This window comes from Callospermophilus lateralis, chromosome X (genome assembly GCF_048772815.1).
Source record: "Callospermophilus lateralis isolate mCalLat2 chromosome X, mCalLat2.hap1, whole genome shotgun sequence".
NCBI lineage: Eukaryota > Metazoa > Chordata > Mammalia > Rodentia > Sciuridae > Callospermophilus > Callospermophilus lateralis.
The window spans coordinates 19,777,703-19,796,198 of NC_135325.1; the positions used below are offsets into that span (position 1 = coordinate 19,777,703).

Below are 18,496 nucleotides of genomic sequence, written 5' to 3' on the forward strand. Positions count from 1 at the left end.
ATTCATTTTTGCAATAATTATAATAAAATGGACTTTGTGATCCCAGACTGACTCCTACACAAACATGAGTCAAAATTATAGGCTGATCAATTTGTTTTCTTTTAATTTATCTGGCCCAGGATTCTTTATACTCAATACTTACATGATAATTTAGATGTCTCATCTAATTATGATGTAGCAAATTCACAGAATTGCATAGATTAAACTTTAAGTGACATAGTCATACATTTTACAAAATTGATCATAATCAAATCCATGACACATGTTTCTGCATGATCAATGGAAATATATATACATTTCTAATTTGCTTTTTGAGTGATATTAGAAACTTGAGATAAAGTTTGATGAAGACAATTCAACATTTCAGCATAGATTTCAAAATCCAAATTTTCAAATTCTCCATTACAAACCAAACATTTCAACAATTAAAAAATAGATTCATACTTATACACATAGCCCCCTGAATTTTATATATATATATATATATATATATATATATATATATATATCACATGTGTAGATGTTATATATGTGCATACATGTATATACACATATACATATGCATACTACATATATATGTGTATATATAAAATTCAGGGGGTCTATGTGTATATGTATATGTATTGATATGTATACATATATCTATGTATATGTATATACGTATACATACATACAGATCTGTGTATATAGACATATATGTATATATATATGCATGTATGTATAACATATATATACATATATATGTATATATACATATATATATTATATATAAATTCCAGGGGTATTTGAGTGTATAATATCCACCGACTCATGGAGTTTAAGTATTAGAATCAGTAGAGCAAGTCGAACAAAGTTATTGTAACTCACATGCATTCCATCAGTCAGATGACTATGTTGTTCTTAACAAAATCTCCAAGCTAATAGATTTGTGTTTTTTGATTGTATAAGTTGCTTTAACCCCTGAGGTAAAAACCTACATCGTCAATAACAAGCATAATTTTTATAACATTTTATATAATGATGCAATTACATTTGTTTGTAATGCAATGCATTTTATTCCTACTTTTAGAGAACAGTTTTATTAGGGACAGAGTTGGGTGGAGGACAGATTACATTTTTTTCTTTTAATAATTATTTTGTTGTATTAACCAAGATGTTGTTTGTGAATTAGACAGAACTTCAAAATATTTAAAGAACTTCTGAGTCTCATTAAAAAATGTGTGAATTCCAAAAGGTTTTGATGTTTATTCTCATGATTTTTTTCTTAAAATAAAAATAATTGACAGTTCTTCATATCTTTTTTTCTGTTTATTTATTGATATGCAGTTTTCTTAATGTTCATTACCAAAATGTGGCATAATCTCGGCTATTTAGATGCATATTGGTGCCTTATAAACATAGTAATTATGGATTATAGATTGCAAGGAAGTGAGAAGCTAAATACAATAAAGAAAGGAGACACTAAAACTCACATATGACTACTAACTTGGATTCACTTTCTGAAAAAAAAAAGTTTAAAACCCAAATTTCTACTTCTTTGGCATTTGTAGTTAATTATATTTTAATTTGCACAGAGGAACTTTAAATGAGTTTTACTTTAATAATTAGTGTTAACCACACAGCTCTGAAGACTGGAATGCTGAGTCTCAGCAAAAAATATCTAAGGTCAGCTGCAGTTCCAAACTAGGGCTCTGAGAATATCTGCAGCACACTGTCCTCTGGCTTCTCATTTGTTAAGCTTTTCTCTACTTGATCACATGTGTCTGTCATAGATTTTTTTTTTTTATTGCCTACGGATTAATGTACTTTTTCCCCTTCATAATAAACATTGAAAAACACATCAAAATAAAAAGCATTTTTACCTCTATCTCAATGGAATACTTGATGATAAGGCATCTATTCAAATCCCCAAATTTTTAAATAATTAAAATTTTACATCTGGTTCTAGAAACAATTTTTGTTATTTTAAAAATATTCTTTAAAACGGAAGCCTTTATTAACCTTATTATGATACCCTTCAAAGAAACATTGGCCATTTTATAGAAAGCTCTATTAATATGCATATTGAGATCATTTGCAAGATCATCAGAGATAGGTCTTGGAGCAATTGGTGTCCCTTCATGAAAATAAATGGACTAATCATGTCACATCCTGTCCATCCTATGCTCAGATGCAGCATGAAGAGATTCTCTGGAACATTTAGAAATATTTAAACCTTTACAATTGATAAGACCAAAGAAAAGGAAAGGTGGAATCTTTTACTTTAGAAAAGATCTGATTGAGAAAACCATTACAATTTTTGCTGTCCTAAACTACTGCTAATTAAATAATCTTTTTCCTCTTACCAAAAATATATTAGTATGCCTTTAATTCCTAAAATGACTCTTATTAAAATCACCTTTGGTCACGGATCCAGCTATATTTTATAAAATAAACCCAGAATAGCAAATATGCATTCCATTTATTTAATGAATACTTATTTATGGGAAGATTTTTCTGTTCTACTATCTTGATATATAGCATCCAGCGATCATAGATAACACATGTTAAGTAGTACAGATCAACCAAATAGAGAAAACTAAAGTAGGATTACGTGAAATCTGGGGAGAAATAGGTATATTCAAAATAACTCTGACACTACTATGAAACTATCAACTCAGTTTCAAGAAAAATGTTTTATAAAATTTCAATTTTATAATATTCTAATTTATTATAATATTCAAATACATATGATAATTTTAATATATAGGAACATATCATAATTTTCCTATACAAGAAATTGCCAAAAATTAAATCAAGAGAGTCAGACATTTGGAGATCTAGTTTACTATCTATTCCTCAAAAGTATATTTTGCTGGGCACAATGGTGCACGCCTGTAATCCCAGCAGCTCCAGAGGCTAATGCAGGAGTATCACAGGTTCCAATCCAGCCTTAGCAATTTAGCGAGACTGTAAGCAGCCTAGTGAGAACCTGTGTCCAAATAAAAAATAAAAAAAGGGGTGGGGATATGGCTCAGTGGTTAAGTGCCTCTGGGTTCAATCCCTTTACACTCCTAAAAAAAAGTATATCATTCTTTTTGACACAGTTATGTATGTTTATAATGAATAAACTATATCCACTAAATAATTTCCAGTTTGGTTTAATAAAAATTTTAGAAAGTTATTAAAAATCAGTGTAATTGGAAGTATCATGTTCATTTTCTCTTCTTTATGCAAAACCCATGCACTCATATTGAGATTAAGCCTTTTCATTTGAATTTCATTAATTCTGCCTTGAATAATTATATCCTCCTGAATTCTGATATGTACCAATCCTGGTTAACCTTTTGAAAATTAACTTGCTTTTGGTAACATTCTTTACCATCTTATATCATTATAGATATTCATGCATCATTAGGAAGTGTTATACCCAAACTAATTCATTTTTATTTCTCTCTATTCATTTTCATTTTAACTATATATACCAAGTGAATACACTATCCTACTTTCTAGTAACAAAGGTCAAAAGTCCAAAATTGCCTATTTTTATTTAAAAATAGAAAGTTTAATCAATACTTAAAAAGGATTATTATAGAACACAACTATGATTTGTATGAACTAAAGTTGAAGTCAAAATGGTTTTGAGAGTTTGAGCTATGTAAGTAGGCATAGGCATCAGTTATAAAGTTTTAAATAAACTTTAGTTTCTCTGAAAGTTGAGTTATCACATTTTTCCATTACTTAAAATTTGTTTCTTGAAGGGTCACATAACTGCATGAGATAAAGGCAATTCTGTTTTGAAAGAAATGATGCATTATATCAGGATTTTTAACAGAAAATGTCTTCCTCCATGATTTAAAGAACTTTTCTCCCCTTCAAATGCATTGTGGCTAGTGGCCCATTTATGAGTTATGAGGTCAAAGATACTTAAGAAGAAAAATGTATTATATGCCATATTATTATGACATATGCCTCACAATATCAATATATCTCATATAAATATGCTACACAGAAAATATGTCAATGCATTTAGAATCTAATAAAGGATATTATCTAAATAAAATTAATATAGTGATGGGGTCATCATTTTACTTCATGGTGCTAACATAAAGATGTTGAATCCTCAAAATAACATTTATTTATTAATAAATTGAATCATGATAGGAAAATCTGTTAATTTATATCTTATCATATTCTTTTTTCTCCAAGTTTGGTTATTTTCTTTTATTTTACTCTGATGCAAAACCAAAGATTCTAGTACAGCACAGATATATATTGGTATATATTAAAATATATTGATATATACTAAAAATTCATGAAAAAGGGATGTCCCAGGTATCCCACTAAGTTTATATTCAAAGGACTTTAAAACAGCATACTACAATGACTCAGCCACATCAATGTTTATAGCAGCACAATTCATAATAGCTAAATTGTGGAACCAACCTAGATCCCCTTCAATAGATGAATGGATAAAGAAACTGTGGTATATATACACAAATTCAGGATTAAGAGAGAATAAAATCATGGCATTTGCTGGTAAATGGATGGTGTTGGAGAATATCATGCTAAGTGAAGTAAGCCAATCCCAAAATACCAAAGGTCAAATGTTTTCTCAGATATGTGGATGCTGATCCATAATGGGGGCAGGGAGCATGGGAGGAATGGAGGAACTTTGGATAGGGCAAAGGGGAGGGAGAGGAAGGGAGGTGGCATGGGGGTAGGAAATATGGTGGAATGAGATGAACATCATCACCCTAAGTACATGTATGAAGACATGAATGGTGTGACTATACTTTGTGTACAACCAGAGGCATGAAAAATTGTGTTCTATATTTGTAATATGAACTGAAATGAATTCTGTCATGTATAATAAATTAAAATACATAAATTTAAAAAAGAAAAAGGGGAGTTAAAGGATATTCTTAACTAATATAATGTTGGTTAAATCCCAAATAACATTCCAGGCCTTAAGTAGCTTCTGGTCCTTAATGAATGAAATGGAAATGACTTAAGTCATCTTAGATAAATGGTCCATTCTCTTAGTCTCAAAGTTGTCAGAGAAATACAAGTTTCCTTCCAGAGATACTTCCAGAGTAATAAACAAAGATGAACTATTTTTATTTATTTCCCCTGGATCCTTCATAGATTTTGTACATAGAAAAAAGCAAAGCAAACAATTAAATTTTTGCAAAAATAAAAAAATGATTAATCTATGGGGGGGGGAACATTTCAAATGTTAAAAGCATTTAGAAAAAAGAAACAAAAATATGGTACAAATGAAATCACTATGGGTTTACTCAGCCATGTTCAGTATTTTGTATACACACAAAGGATATAAGAGTACTAGTATTCCAACAGTACTTGGACTTGCAGGTTTTAATTAAGTCATTGGGAGAAAGTCTTTGAATATTGAGTCTAATGGGTCCAAACAATTTGGTTATGACCCTACACAGAGAAAACAGCAATGAGAAAATGTTCAATCTTTGATAATCTCCTTCCACTTATTCCACCGTGTAAAAAATTTGCTTATGTGAAGTTATGTAACAACAAAAGGGGGTATCAACCACAAATTATTAATTAACTGATCAACAAAATGTGATAAGGTTATTTTACCTCTCTTGTTAAAAATTTCACTAAAAATACATAAACTAATCAATGTAAAATTTTTAGAAAATCATCTTTTACACAAATATTTGTTTTCCAAAGTTAGAATGAATTTTTAGATCAAGGCTGACTGTCAGTAAAAGAGATCTGCAAGGAAAGCTGAATTTGCCAGTCTTTAAGTATGTAATACTTCTAGGAGGCCAGACATGTATAGTGTCCTGTATTAAAGGTCTGGATGGACCTGCTCATTGACCTGCCTCATGTTGATTCTTCCATTCTGCATCATTAAATTTACTTAATTCCTCAGGGGCAAGCTCAATTACTATCTAATTAAACTGATAAACTGAATCTTGAAAATGTGTTAATGGCTTATAGTGGTTTAAAGTGTTATCCTTCAAAGGACAACATTTGCATTTTAATAAGAATTTTCAATGAATTAACATAAATTAGTAACTTGGTAGAATTTCAGTCACTAAATATGGCCTATTAGAGAAGTGAAAGAAAAAGGATTTTGATTGACACAAAGATAATCTCTGATGATTTTCAGATGTGTATGTGGTATGATTTCTGGGATACCACTGATCTAAGAAGATCTACTTGACCCAAGAATGGGTTGGTACTGGCTGGTTTTTCATGTGAGCATTATTGAACAGTGGCTGTACCAAGTGGCTTAGAACAGCCTTACCTCCAACCCCCATTCATGGCATCAGAGATGTTTTCCGATACATACTTTTTCTGGAGAGGTCTCAGCTTGTTAAACTATTGTGTACAGGAAAAAAATACTTACATTATCTTTGCTGCTTCTCAGTCACTCAGTATACATCAAAACCCTCACACCAGAATTTTTCTTGTGTTAAGACATCTCAAACTCTTTGATTTAAGCATGAGATAATAAATAAATAAATACACCCCCCCCGCAAAAAAATGACAGGCTACTTCCAGGGTTACAAGGATTTGAAGAAATTAGACAAAATTGAAAGTCCATAGAAGAAATGCACTAGAAGAAATAGAAGAATGAAAATAAAAATGAGAAAGTTTTAAAAAATAACATTAGAGTTCAGGAAGTTTGTTATCTTGTATTTAAAAGTTTATTAGATGATTTGTAAAAAGAGAATAGTTATTAATAAAAATAAAATTTTGAGTTTTGGAGAATCAACCAGAGGAAAGGATGTATTCTACAATATAAAGAAAAATTAAAAGAAATAGAAATCTTAACAATCAACGACAGACTTAGAGGACAGTACCAGACTGACAAAAGAAAGCAGATAAAAGCAATAATCATGAGGGGAAATTCCCTGAGCTAAAAAGTTGACTTGTGAAATCTAAAAATGTTATCCAAGTACTAAGAAAGATTACAGAATAAGTAAAGGCACATAAATAGAAATATACTGAATCGTTTCCTAAATTTATGAACTTTAAGGGATGAAATATGTAGTACCTTACAGAATTTTAGAGAAAGTGGAGTTTAAGTGTACAAAATGAGACTTGGGCTAGAATTAGACTTCTCCCTGAAAGTTAAAAAACAGTAAAAATTGCAAAACAGGAAAACCAGAGGATGGTGGTACACAATTTATAGCACCCATTAAAAATAGAGGGTAGAGATTCAAGAATTCTGTTATTACCTAACAAATTCATTATTATGACTAAAAGAGAAAGAACACTTTGAAAATTGAAGATTTAACAAATGCACATTCTAATGTGTTTTTGTGAGGAAATTTCTCAAGCATCCTAACCAAATTAAAAATAAATAGATGGAAGATCAGTAAAGGCAGGGGAAACAAGGAGAGGCAGGAGGGTGGAGAAGAGGAAGTACAGGGACTGAAATGGAGTAACTAACATTTCATGCATGTATGATTATGTCAAAATCAACCCCACTATTATATATAACTATAATGCCTAATATTACAAAAAAGAAAAAAATCTATAATAAGAGATTTCACAACAAGGGGAAATAAAGAATACAGAGAATTGATATACAGTAAACCCTAAGATTTTTTGTTAAGTTCTCTGGGTCAATAATAGTGGAAATGTAAATGTTTTTAACACATATAGAATAGAACCCAGAGCACACTAGGCAAGCAACTTATCACTAAGCTACACTCCTAGCACATTTCAGTGTAATTTAAGTGATGATGCAACTTGAACTAGAGAAGTGATGCCATTAGGGAAAACAACAGTAGCCAAGGACTCAAATACCAAATTATTGGTTTTAAAAAGACTTTATCTTGGCTTGAAAAGGATGAGAAATTTGTTGAGTAAATCATCTTGGTGGGAAGAGTAATCTTATTTTATTTAGGCATGACATGACAGAAATATAGGTTCAAAATTATTCAAGTTAGGAAACTAAGTGTTAGTAAAATGGGAATACGGACAGCATTTTGAAATTACCTGGAAGGGGTGGAAGAATGCAATAAAAAAGATAATTGAAACATTATGGACAAAGGATGGAAAGACATAAAATATATGATAAAATTATGACCATAAATATGACAGAATGAATTTAAACAACTATATGGTTATAAATTATCATTAAAATGAATTTGGTTAAATTCCCTATCAAAAGATTTAAAAAGTCAGGATGATTTAAACACCCCATTTATAATCTGGGAATTATACTTAAGTGTTTGAGAATCCTGAATATGAGTGAGGACTAGCAAATGGAAAATAGCACTGTTACATGAAAACACCCTATATTAGGTTTATTTTGACTGGTTTTAAGAGATCAATTTTAAATAATTAAATAACAACACCAAAAAATCATTATATATCAAAGATACAAGGGTATATTATATAATGAAAGAAGTTGCTACATCAGGAAAACAGCTTTTAAAAAGTGAGGGTCATCATAATAATACCAAATATAAGTATAGTTCAAGGCCAAAAACATTGAATGAATTAAAGAGAATCATTTTAATAATAAAGGATATATTTCTTTTAAAAAATCAATGCAATCATTAATTCTTATGCACCAAACATTTGGCTGCATTCTACATAAGGTAAAACATACTAGAAATGAAAGGAGAATATGGTAAAAAATCACAGCTTTAATTGGTACTTTGCATATAATTTGATAGATAAAAACAGATAAGGATGGAGGTGGTTTTATTTAAAACAACAAGCTAAATTTCATTCATATTTTGAGTATAATCATAAAAGGATATTATTCTTACACAGTACTGGGACATTATAAAAAAGATGATATATCCACAAAGAAAATTTTAAAAAATGACAGAAAATAGATATTTTATAAGTCATCACTTTTTTATTAACCAATAATCCAAAGATGTAGAGAAACATTAGGAAAAATTTTGGTTCATCTCTTACGGCTTTTAAAAAATAATGTATTATATTTGCATGTAGCAACTGAAGAAATGTTTTTGATAGACTTTAATTCTTAAAAGTCATATACAGGATGACGTAATACTTTTAGAAAATAGTGAAAACATATCTATATCTATCTATCTATATATATATATATTTATAGTTAAGAAGTTTAGAATATACTATACAAAAGTAATACTAAATTGAACATTTATTTCAGAGACAATGGAATTGGCAGTAGGAAGAAATAAAGAGTATCAATGTTTTCTGAATACATGGTTATATTGATTGAACTGTAAGCTAATATTATAATGCATTAAAAATAACCCTACAGTGTCCTGAAGTAGCATCATATAACGAAAGCAAAATGATAAGAGATTGCAGTAGTGAATTTCTTTTTAACATGGTTGTATGTTACGCATGGTCCCTTCCAATTGGCATTACCAAAACAGGCTGTTATTACTTCAATCAGAGCTGTAGAAAGCAAAAACTAGTAATTGACTCTGAAAGTAATGGAACATAGACCAAGACAAAGCACTTAAGAAGGCAGGATGACTGCACCTTGAAAGAATTTTATAATACCACCTACAACAATATTGATGCTATTCAATGGATACCCAATTGACTGAAGAGTCCTGGCAAAGACTGGAGGCTGCTGTTGCACACAAAGAAAAGAGAACTATCCTTAGGCACTAAAGACTCCTGAACATGGATGAGGAATTGCAAATGGAAAAGAGCACTGTTATGTGAAAGCCTCCAATGTTAAATCTGTTTTGAATGTTCAATTTATAAACAATCAATTAACCTAAATATAACTAAGGAGACAAAATACTCAAGCCAAAGTAGATATTTAGCTAAGAATAACAATAAAATGACAGCTAGTGCATGTTTGCAGTTTCAAAATGATAGCTTCAAAGGTTCCCATGTGTTCTTAATTGCTGTTTGTTAAGCAGAAGAGTTTTCCTTTTTGTCTTTTTTTTTTAAGAGAGAGAGGGAGAGAGAGAGAGAGAGAGAATTTTAATATTTATTTTTTAGTTATCAGCAGGCACAACATCTTTTGTTTGTATGTGGTGCTGAGGATCGAACCCGGGCCGCACGCATGCCAGGCGAGCGCGCTACCGCTTGAGCCACATCCCCAGCCCTCCTTTTTGTCTTAATAGTTTTAGCCATCTTCCAAATGCCCTTGTTTAGAAGGAACAATAGTAACTTTGTGATTTGTAAATAATAGTATTTATAAAATTACAGGACCAAATTCCAAATACCATGTGTTCATTATCCCACATTCTATTCTTTTAAATATTTCCAATAATTTATATGCCTGCAATAAAACATAGGGAGTTACAAAACAGAACTTTGGGGAATGTGAATAAAAGATGGAGAATAAACTACAAATATCACTACCATGATGAGTTCAGCAGTCATTTTCTCAAAAGAAAAGTGTACAATTTAAAAACTTTGTATTTAAACATGTATAACTATATAAATAAGTTTATATGCAACATAAAAAGATAAATGCATGTGTGCCCATGTACACATAGATATACACATAGAGGTACAGTTCAGTTGGTAGCAGTAGTTTGATTTAGAGAGCTAGTGTGCCATATATTGTGATGCATTTGAATGTTTTTAAGTATAGGCAAGAATTGAATGATTTTCTTCCCTTTGCATATAAATCACTAAAACAAGTAGTATAGCTATAAATCAAATCCATTAAATGATAATAAGGGCAAATTATTTTTTGCTCTCTCCTCTCCCCACTCCCTACCCCTTGGCATTTGTGTTGTCTTGTGCTAAAGATTTCCAGAAGACCAAGTATTCTTATAAAATCTAGACTCTTTTTGCCTTAGTGGATTGCAGCTATTATTTATTGTTTTGGTCACTTATTCTTTCCATTTACTTTTGGTTTCTATTCTAGTAGGGGTAGAAAAAGAAGCTAATTAAGTTCATTAGAGTTATCTCTAAAAATCAGAGCAAAATAAGAAGATTTTCAAAAAAGAACTAGAAGATCATGTCATAAAAATACAAGTAAGCTTATGAACTTTGTAAAATGAACTTATATTCCAGAGGCATTTAAAAAAATACTTTTCTTGATTCCAGTTAAGTTATAAATATGTTCATCTGACTTCTGAATAAATGATGTATTGCTGTGTATACAATAACTATTGTATTTAATAGTATTTTCCTCATATAATCTATTTTACCAGGTTATAAGCACTGAAAAAAATTCTATTACTAAAAATAATACTCAATACTTTCTTAGGGTTTCCAGAATAACATCTTCACTTAATGAACTATGGTTTACAATCATGTTAGCTCCTCTTGAAGTAGTTTGTTCTCTGTTAATATTCCAATTAATAATTATCACTGTATTTCACATGACAAGAATCTCAATATTAATCCCTACTGTTCTTCCCAGTGAATTTACAAGTTTTGACTCTAAGAAATAATATTCAGTGATCAGTTTCAGATCCATTTTCAATCATATGTTTTAAAATGGTAATTACCCAAGGTCTTAGATATAACTTTTTTCCCAAAATCTTTTTATAAAAACAGTTATAATAAAGTATTTTGTCAAATTAAAAAAATATTTTCCACTCCTCAATACTTGTCATATTATTGTTTTCCTACTTTTTGTATCAAAGTATTTTTTAAATATTAACTAAAATAATGCTAACTACAAACAACTGTGTTAAATATTTTTTGTTATAGCTGTTTGAATGAAGAATATAAAGAAAGTATGTGTATTGACCTAAATGCACAGCATCTGCCCAGTCTTTTTTTTTTTTTAATCCTCATGCTTTCAGTTTCAAATTGGATAAAGCACAGTAAATGTAGCTCTCATGTTTTAAAATAAACAAATTTAGCTTTTGGAATCTAAACAGCATTAACAAACGATACTATTATGAGTTCTTCAGATCACTGCAACAATCAAAAACAGTTTTAAATCCAGAGGATGAAAATATAAACAAATACTCTTTTGGTGCATTTATTATTTGTGTTTGTACAGAAAATATATTTGGCAGATGTTGTGATACCTTAACTTTACCCTCTATATATTTCTTGTATTTGTTCCTTACAGAGAATAAAAGAAAAATCCAGCATCTCATTCCAGTGAGTAACTCTTGGGGGACTAGTATTTTTTGCCCCAAAGATCATTAAAATGGGAGGTGATGATGGGTTTTTAGTGCTTTCCCTTCCTCATTCTAAAAGCTTCAAGCAACCAACACAGAAACTTGGCAGGAATATTGCCCCTTCATGTGAATAAATTTCTCTAACTTGATGGTTTGAAAACTTTTTATTGCATGGATCAATAAAAATATCACCAAAAAATGTTAGGAAACCTCACAAAGTTCCACCCTTTACTTTTTATAGTACAGAACACAGTAAGAAAATAATAAAAAAGTTTAAAAGTAGAAAATCATTTTAATACCTTCCAAACTGTAGAAGGCCACAAGTATATAACAAATGACAATTATTATATGAATTTAGCTCTATGAAAAGCTCAAATTTGTTGTGTGTGTGTGTGTGTGTGTGTGTGTGTGTGCGCGCGCGCGCGCGCATGTGTGTTTATTCTTTCTTTGTGGACCAATGAAAACTTTCAACCATTGAAGACTAGCATTGGGGTATCACTAGAATAAGAATACAGAAAAAAAAAATAACTTAAAACTGCAAGGAATTCCAAAAGTAAGATGCTAGTTTCATTCATTCATTCAATATATTTTTATTGTGTACCTGCTCTGAGCCAGACTCTCTTTACTGGGAAACACTGGTTCAAGACAGAGACAAAATCCCTCCATTTATACAGTTTGCATTCAAATTGTAGGAAACAACTTATTATAAACAAGTAAATATATAAGATTGCAATAAGTATTTTAAGCGAAAACCTGGCAGATAGAGAAAATATTGTGAATGACATCAGACAAGTTATATTCACTCTTCATCTTGGAAGATGATCAGAGATCAGCAAAAAAGCAAAAACAAAACAAACAAAAAGCAGAAAAGCAGGATCAATTCAAAAGAAACACAAATGCAAAGACACTGATATGGAAAACATTGTGTAAATTTGTGGCAGTTAAAAGTCCATTTCCCACTAAGGAAGATAATATATGAATGGATGTAGCTTTGTTACAGTGATTTTCCACATAAGAAATAGTCAAATATATCTATAAACTAAGAAACTAAAATACAGTGTGATTAATATCATTCACACGCTTCATGTATATCTATTGCCTAGATAGTAATAATTTAACAAATTTTGAATATTGTCTGTTTCACAAAAGGAGTTATAAACATTATAGCCAACTCTATTTGTTGAGCAATTCATATATTGCTTTTTGCCACATAGACATTCTATTAGTTAAGAAGACACTATAATGAAGATTATTTTCATGGAACTACTAGAAACTTTCCTAATTAATCTACTCTGGCAACAAGTACCAATGCATTGTTATCCAGATAAACAGTTAACAATACCTCTAAATTATCAATTAATTTGCATATCTTAAGCTTGTGTGGACACAACCTCTCCGTTTTCATATAATCCATGTATATTTTATTAATAAATTTGTTATTACTAAATATAGATTCCTTTTTTACTGTGTAAAATTAGTCATTTAATAATTTTTAAAGTTGTTCATTATAGAATATGATGTTAAATTTAAGAATGCAATCAAGTTGGACTTTTAAGTTTTCTATTAGAAAATTGTCTGTTACTCAATGGATACTGAACTATACTAAGAAGATTAAATAAAACAGTAAAAATATGGAATGTTTTCAAACAAAATCATTTTATAATGAATTTTCATTTTTATTTCTAAAATAAAACAAATTTCAAACACATATCAATGTGTAAAATATTGTCTCATAAAGGAGGACAGAAGAATTATCAAATAACTTAGCAAAACTTGAAAATATTGTAATTCCTTTTTAAGTGAAATTCAAAGTTGGAAAAGCTATATACTTGAAGTAATTTTATTCATCTGTTTTCAGAATATGTTCCATACAAAGAGAGTCTTAAGTAATCATTGAAAATTGGAATGATTCACAGATGGTGCCAGTGATTTAATTATTTTTAACCATTTGTTTCGGGCATGTTCAGAAGGATATTTCCAATTCTGCAAAAGCCATCTGAGCTCCCTTCCAGCTGGTGTTCCATATTTTCAAAGCAAATTTAGATTGGAGAAAATTACACTTTTTATTGTTGTGTTGCAACAGGTCAAATTGCTGTGTAGAAATTCTTGTTCTTTTTTTCTTACTCATTGTATTAGTTATATTTGTCAAATATTACACCTTTGTATGTGTACTATGGATTTTCCAATGTTATTTTATGTTTTGTGTTGTCTGGCTCATAGGAGGCACTAGAAAATGTATATTTAATGAAAGAAGTAACAACTCAATATATCCAACATAAAACTCGAGTTTATCATTTTTCAGTAAGGGTCCAATTTCACTTCATCCTCGCTATTTCTGGTAGGTTCACATTACCTCCATTACCCACTGCTACCAAGAAAATAACATTAATAAACTCTTTGTTAATTTGATAAAACTCTGTTTTCATGTGGGAACACTTGCCCCTAATTTTATGGGAACGTAGGCAAGTTGTTTGACAGATTTTAGTCCTGTTAGGCTTCTATGAAGATTAAGGATAGCCTTTATAAAGATAGAGTCTTGAATATCTGATATTGCAGAATGTTGTAATTTCATACAATAAAATAACTGATATTATAACAATTTTTATTTTACTAAGGAAAGATAAAATTAATCTACTTATTCAAAATAAATAACAAATCATTTCAAAATAGTTCTATCAAATTACTCTTTTTTTTTTTTTTTCGGCCTTGTGGCATTCCGAAGAAAGACAAAAAATATATATATATATATTTTAGGTGTTACAGAATTTACTTAAAATGACATAGGTTACAATGCAATATTATGTATACATTATAATTTTTAACTTTCAATTACATTTAAAGATGCAGGATATTTCAAAACTAAGGTTTAGTCCTTCTTGTTAATATAATAATTCTGTCCATTTATTTTGTAGCACTACAAAAGCACATTTATAAGTGGCTCTAGGATCAGACTGCCCTGATTCAAACACAGGCCCACCACACACCAGCTTCCACCTAGAGGAAGTTCTTAAACACTTTTTACCTCAATTTCTTTACCTGAAACTGTTGTTGGGACAATGTACAAAAACAGTATTTACTCTAATGCCTGGCTCACAGAAAGCATTCAGTAAGTACTGGCTTATAATTTGTTTTTTAATAATTCCGATTGCTTTATTTAAATATGATGCAGGTATTATTTTTTTTCATTTCTTTTTTTTTATTGGTTGTTCAAAACATTACAAAGCTCATGACATATCATCTTTCATACATTTGATTCAAGTGAGTTATGAACTCCCATTTTTACCCCAAATACAAATTGCAGAATCACATCAGTTACACATTCACAATTTTACATAATGCCATATTAGTGACTGTTGTATTCTGCTACCTTTCCTATCCCCTACTATCCCCCCTCCCCTCCCCTCCCATCTTCCCTCTCTACCTCATCTGCTGTTGTTCAATTCTCTCCCTTGTTTCTCCCCCCCTTTCCCCTCACTACCTCTTATATGTAATTTTGTGCAACACTGAGGGTCTCCTACCATTTTCATATGCTTTCCCTCCGAAGAAAGACAATATTAACGTCAATGAAACAAGTTACTTTATCTTATGTCAAAAATTATATTCTAGTTTTACCAATAAATTAAATAAAATTATCATTATCAATAATGTATCAATTTTGGATTTATATTCAATATTTCTGAAAAAATATATAATTCATAATATATCTGACATCAGTAATGCCTGAAAAATATGATAGAGTTCCAACTCCTAACGAAATTTGGCACACCACTATAGGAATGGTAACATTTTTTCTTATGTTTTTGTATTTGACATTAAATTATTACTGTAGTCCATTGCCACAATTTTAATGAACAATACAAGGCACTTAATGTAGCTGTGATCTAACTATAAAATAATTGGGAATAGTCAATCCAGTTTGACATGTCTTTTTTATTTTTTAGTTGTAGATGGACACAACACCTTTATTTATTTATTTATTTATTTATTTATTTATTTTTATGTGGTGCTGAGGATCGAACCCACTGCCTCACATGTGTGAGGCAAGAGTTACTAATATGGCATTATGTAAAAATGTGGATGTGTAACCGATGTGATTCTGTAATCTGTATTTGGGGTAAAAATGGGAGTTCATTACCCACTTTAATCTAATGTATGAAATATGATATGTCAAGAGCTTTGTAATGTTTTGAACAACCGATAAAAAAAAATAATAAAAAAAGAGCTCTACCACTGAGCTACAACCCCACCTCCTTGACACATCTATCCTAATGTTCTTCATTTAGTGCATTATTTAGAGCCAACTATTTGAGATAATATTTATTTATGTGGTAAAATGTTGGATACATCTTCTGGATAAATTTCTTTAAAGTTAAAGAATATTAAAGTGTAATTGACAGCTTATTTCATGTGCAGTAGTGGCTTTAGACTAGAAAGATTCAGAAATCCTAAAGTCCTGTGTCAATATAGTTAATTGCTACACCTAGAAAATTCAATTAATATTTGTAAACCTTAGTTTCCTATTTGGATTATTTACTTCATCTCAGTTTATGTATGTAGTTCTGCATTTCCTGTTCAGAAATTTTCTGCAGTTAATGGTTACTTTAAAATTATGCTTTAAAATTGAATTTTGAAATGTAATGTGTCCTTCTGAGCACTAAAAGAATATTAAAATTGCTTTATTATTTAATGAACTTAACATATATACACATATATGTATATTGGGCATTTAGTCAATATTTTTGGTTTTAAGAACAGAGCACTGGGGAAAAATGACAAAATTTATTGCATTATTGGAGCTCTCATTCTAGTAAGGAAAATAAATAATTAATTCAGATTAAGTGGGAAATACTAAAAACCTCCTTGGTAGTGGATTTTATGAAGAAAGTGATTAATGGTGAAAGCATTGGTGAAGTGTGTGTGTATGGCACGGGATGTCAGAGAAAGAGATTCACCAAGAGCACTTCTGAGTAAAGACTTGAAGGCAAAAATGGAAGAAAACTTGTGAATACATAAGGGAAGAGTATTTCAAGCAGTTTGATCAGATTTATATATGATATAAATTTTCAAATGATGTCCTTGTTTATTGTGTTGAGAATGGGTAAAGGAAAGTATGGTAAGATATTTTTTACCTAAAAATTGGACAGTGTTGCCAAAGTAGCTCAGAAAAGAAAAATATTCTTGACTTTAAAAGTGTAGTGGTCATCAGTTTATAGCTAGTTATAAAGTCATGAGACTTGATGTAAATGGAAGGGCATATATAATAAAGGTAGAAAATGGAAAATGTCCAAGAACTGAGCATCACAGCATTTCAGCATTAGAGGAAAGAAGGAGGCACCATCAATGGAGAAAGACAAGAAATACACAGAAAGGCTGGAGGTAAAACAGATGAACACAATGTTACTCAAGGTTGCTGTCATTAATGTTCAACATTAGTTCTCTTATGTTTAATGTAGAAATTAGGTAATTTTATTCATAGTAAATATTTCTTAAAGGCTGTCCCATGTGTTCACCATTTTTGTTGCTTATTTTTCTTATTTGCTGCTTAAATCTTCCATCTCTGGTCATTTTACTCCTTAAAAAACAATTCCAATGTCCTTTAAATAAGAATCTATGCTAGTAAACTCAGTTTTTGTTTGTCTGAAGATTGTTACCTCAATGTTATTCTTGAAAGGGTTTCTATGAGTATACAATTTTATGTTCATAGGGGTTATTTTTCTGTCATCATTCTTTAAGATATGGTTCTACCACCTTCTGGATTTTATCTTTGCTCTAAAATCAGCTGTCAGTTTAAGTGTCATTAACTCCTAAAGTAATCTGTCTTTTATAATACATTTAGAATTATCTTTTTCTTTTTGGAATTCATTAATTTCATCATGATGGTTTTATCAGTATATATACTTTTCCTTTGACTTTTTCTCAAATTCCAGTCCAAATATGGGGGCTTTTATTAATTTTGAAAAATACTATGCAATTATCAAATAAAAAATTACCTTTTCTAGCTGTGTGTGCTGGCACAAGCCTGTAATCCCCACAGCTCGGGAGATTGAAGAAGGAGAATCTTGAGTTCAAAGCCAGCCTCAGCAAAATCAAGGCACTAAGCAACTCAGTGAGACCCTATCCATAAATAAAATACAAAATAGGGCTGGGGATGTGGCTCAGTGATCGAGTGCCCCCCAAGTTCAATCCCTGGTACCCGCCCCCCCAAAAAAATTAAATTGCCTTTTCTCCTTGGTGGGCAGGGTTTCTTTATTCTCCTTCATATAATGAGGGTTGTCTTTGAAGGTTCTAAGTTTAGGAAAGAGTTACATTTTGATATCTGTACTATATCTTGCAGAAGTTCACATTCACCTAAATGATCTTGAAATATTTGTTTTAGTCATTAGGCACTTTATCCAAGTTCAGTATCTCATAAGTATATACATTTATGACACCAAGGGAAAGGTAGATTTTTAAACCTT

General features: G+C 30.4%; 1 protein-coding gene across 3 annotated transcripts in view; it reads right to left on the reverse strand.

The window, feature by feature from the left end:
• Window positions 1-18,496, reverse strand: part of Dmd (dystrophin) — a 2,011,337-nt gene that overhangs the window by 1,161,569 nt on the left and 831,272 nt on the right. The window lies entirely within an intron of this gene.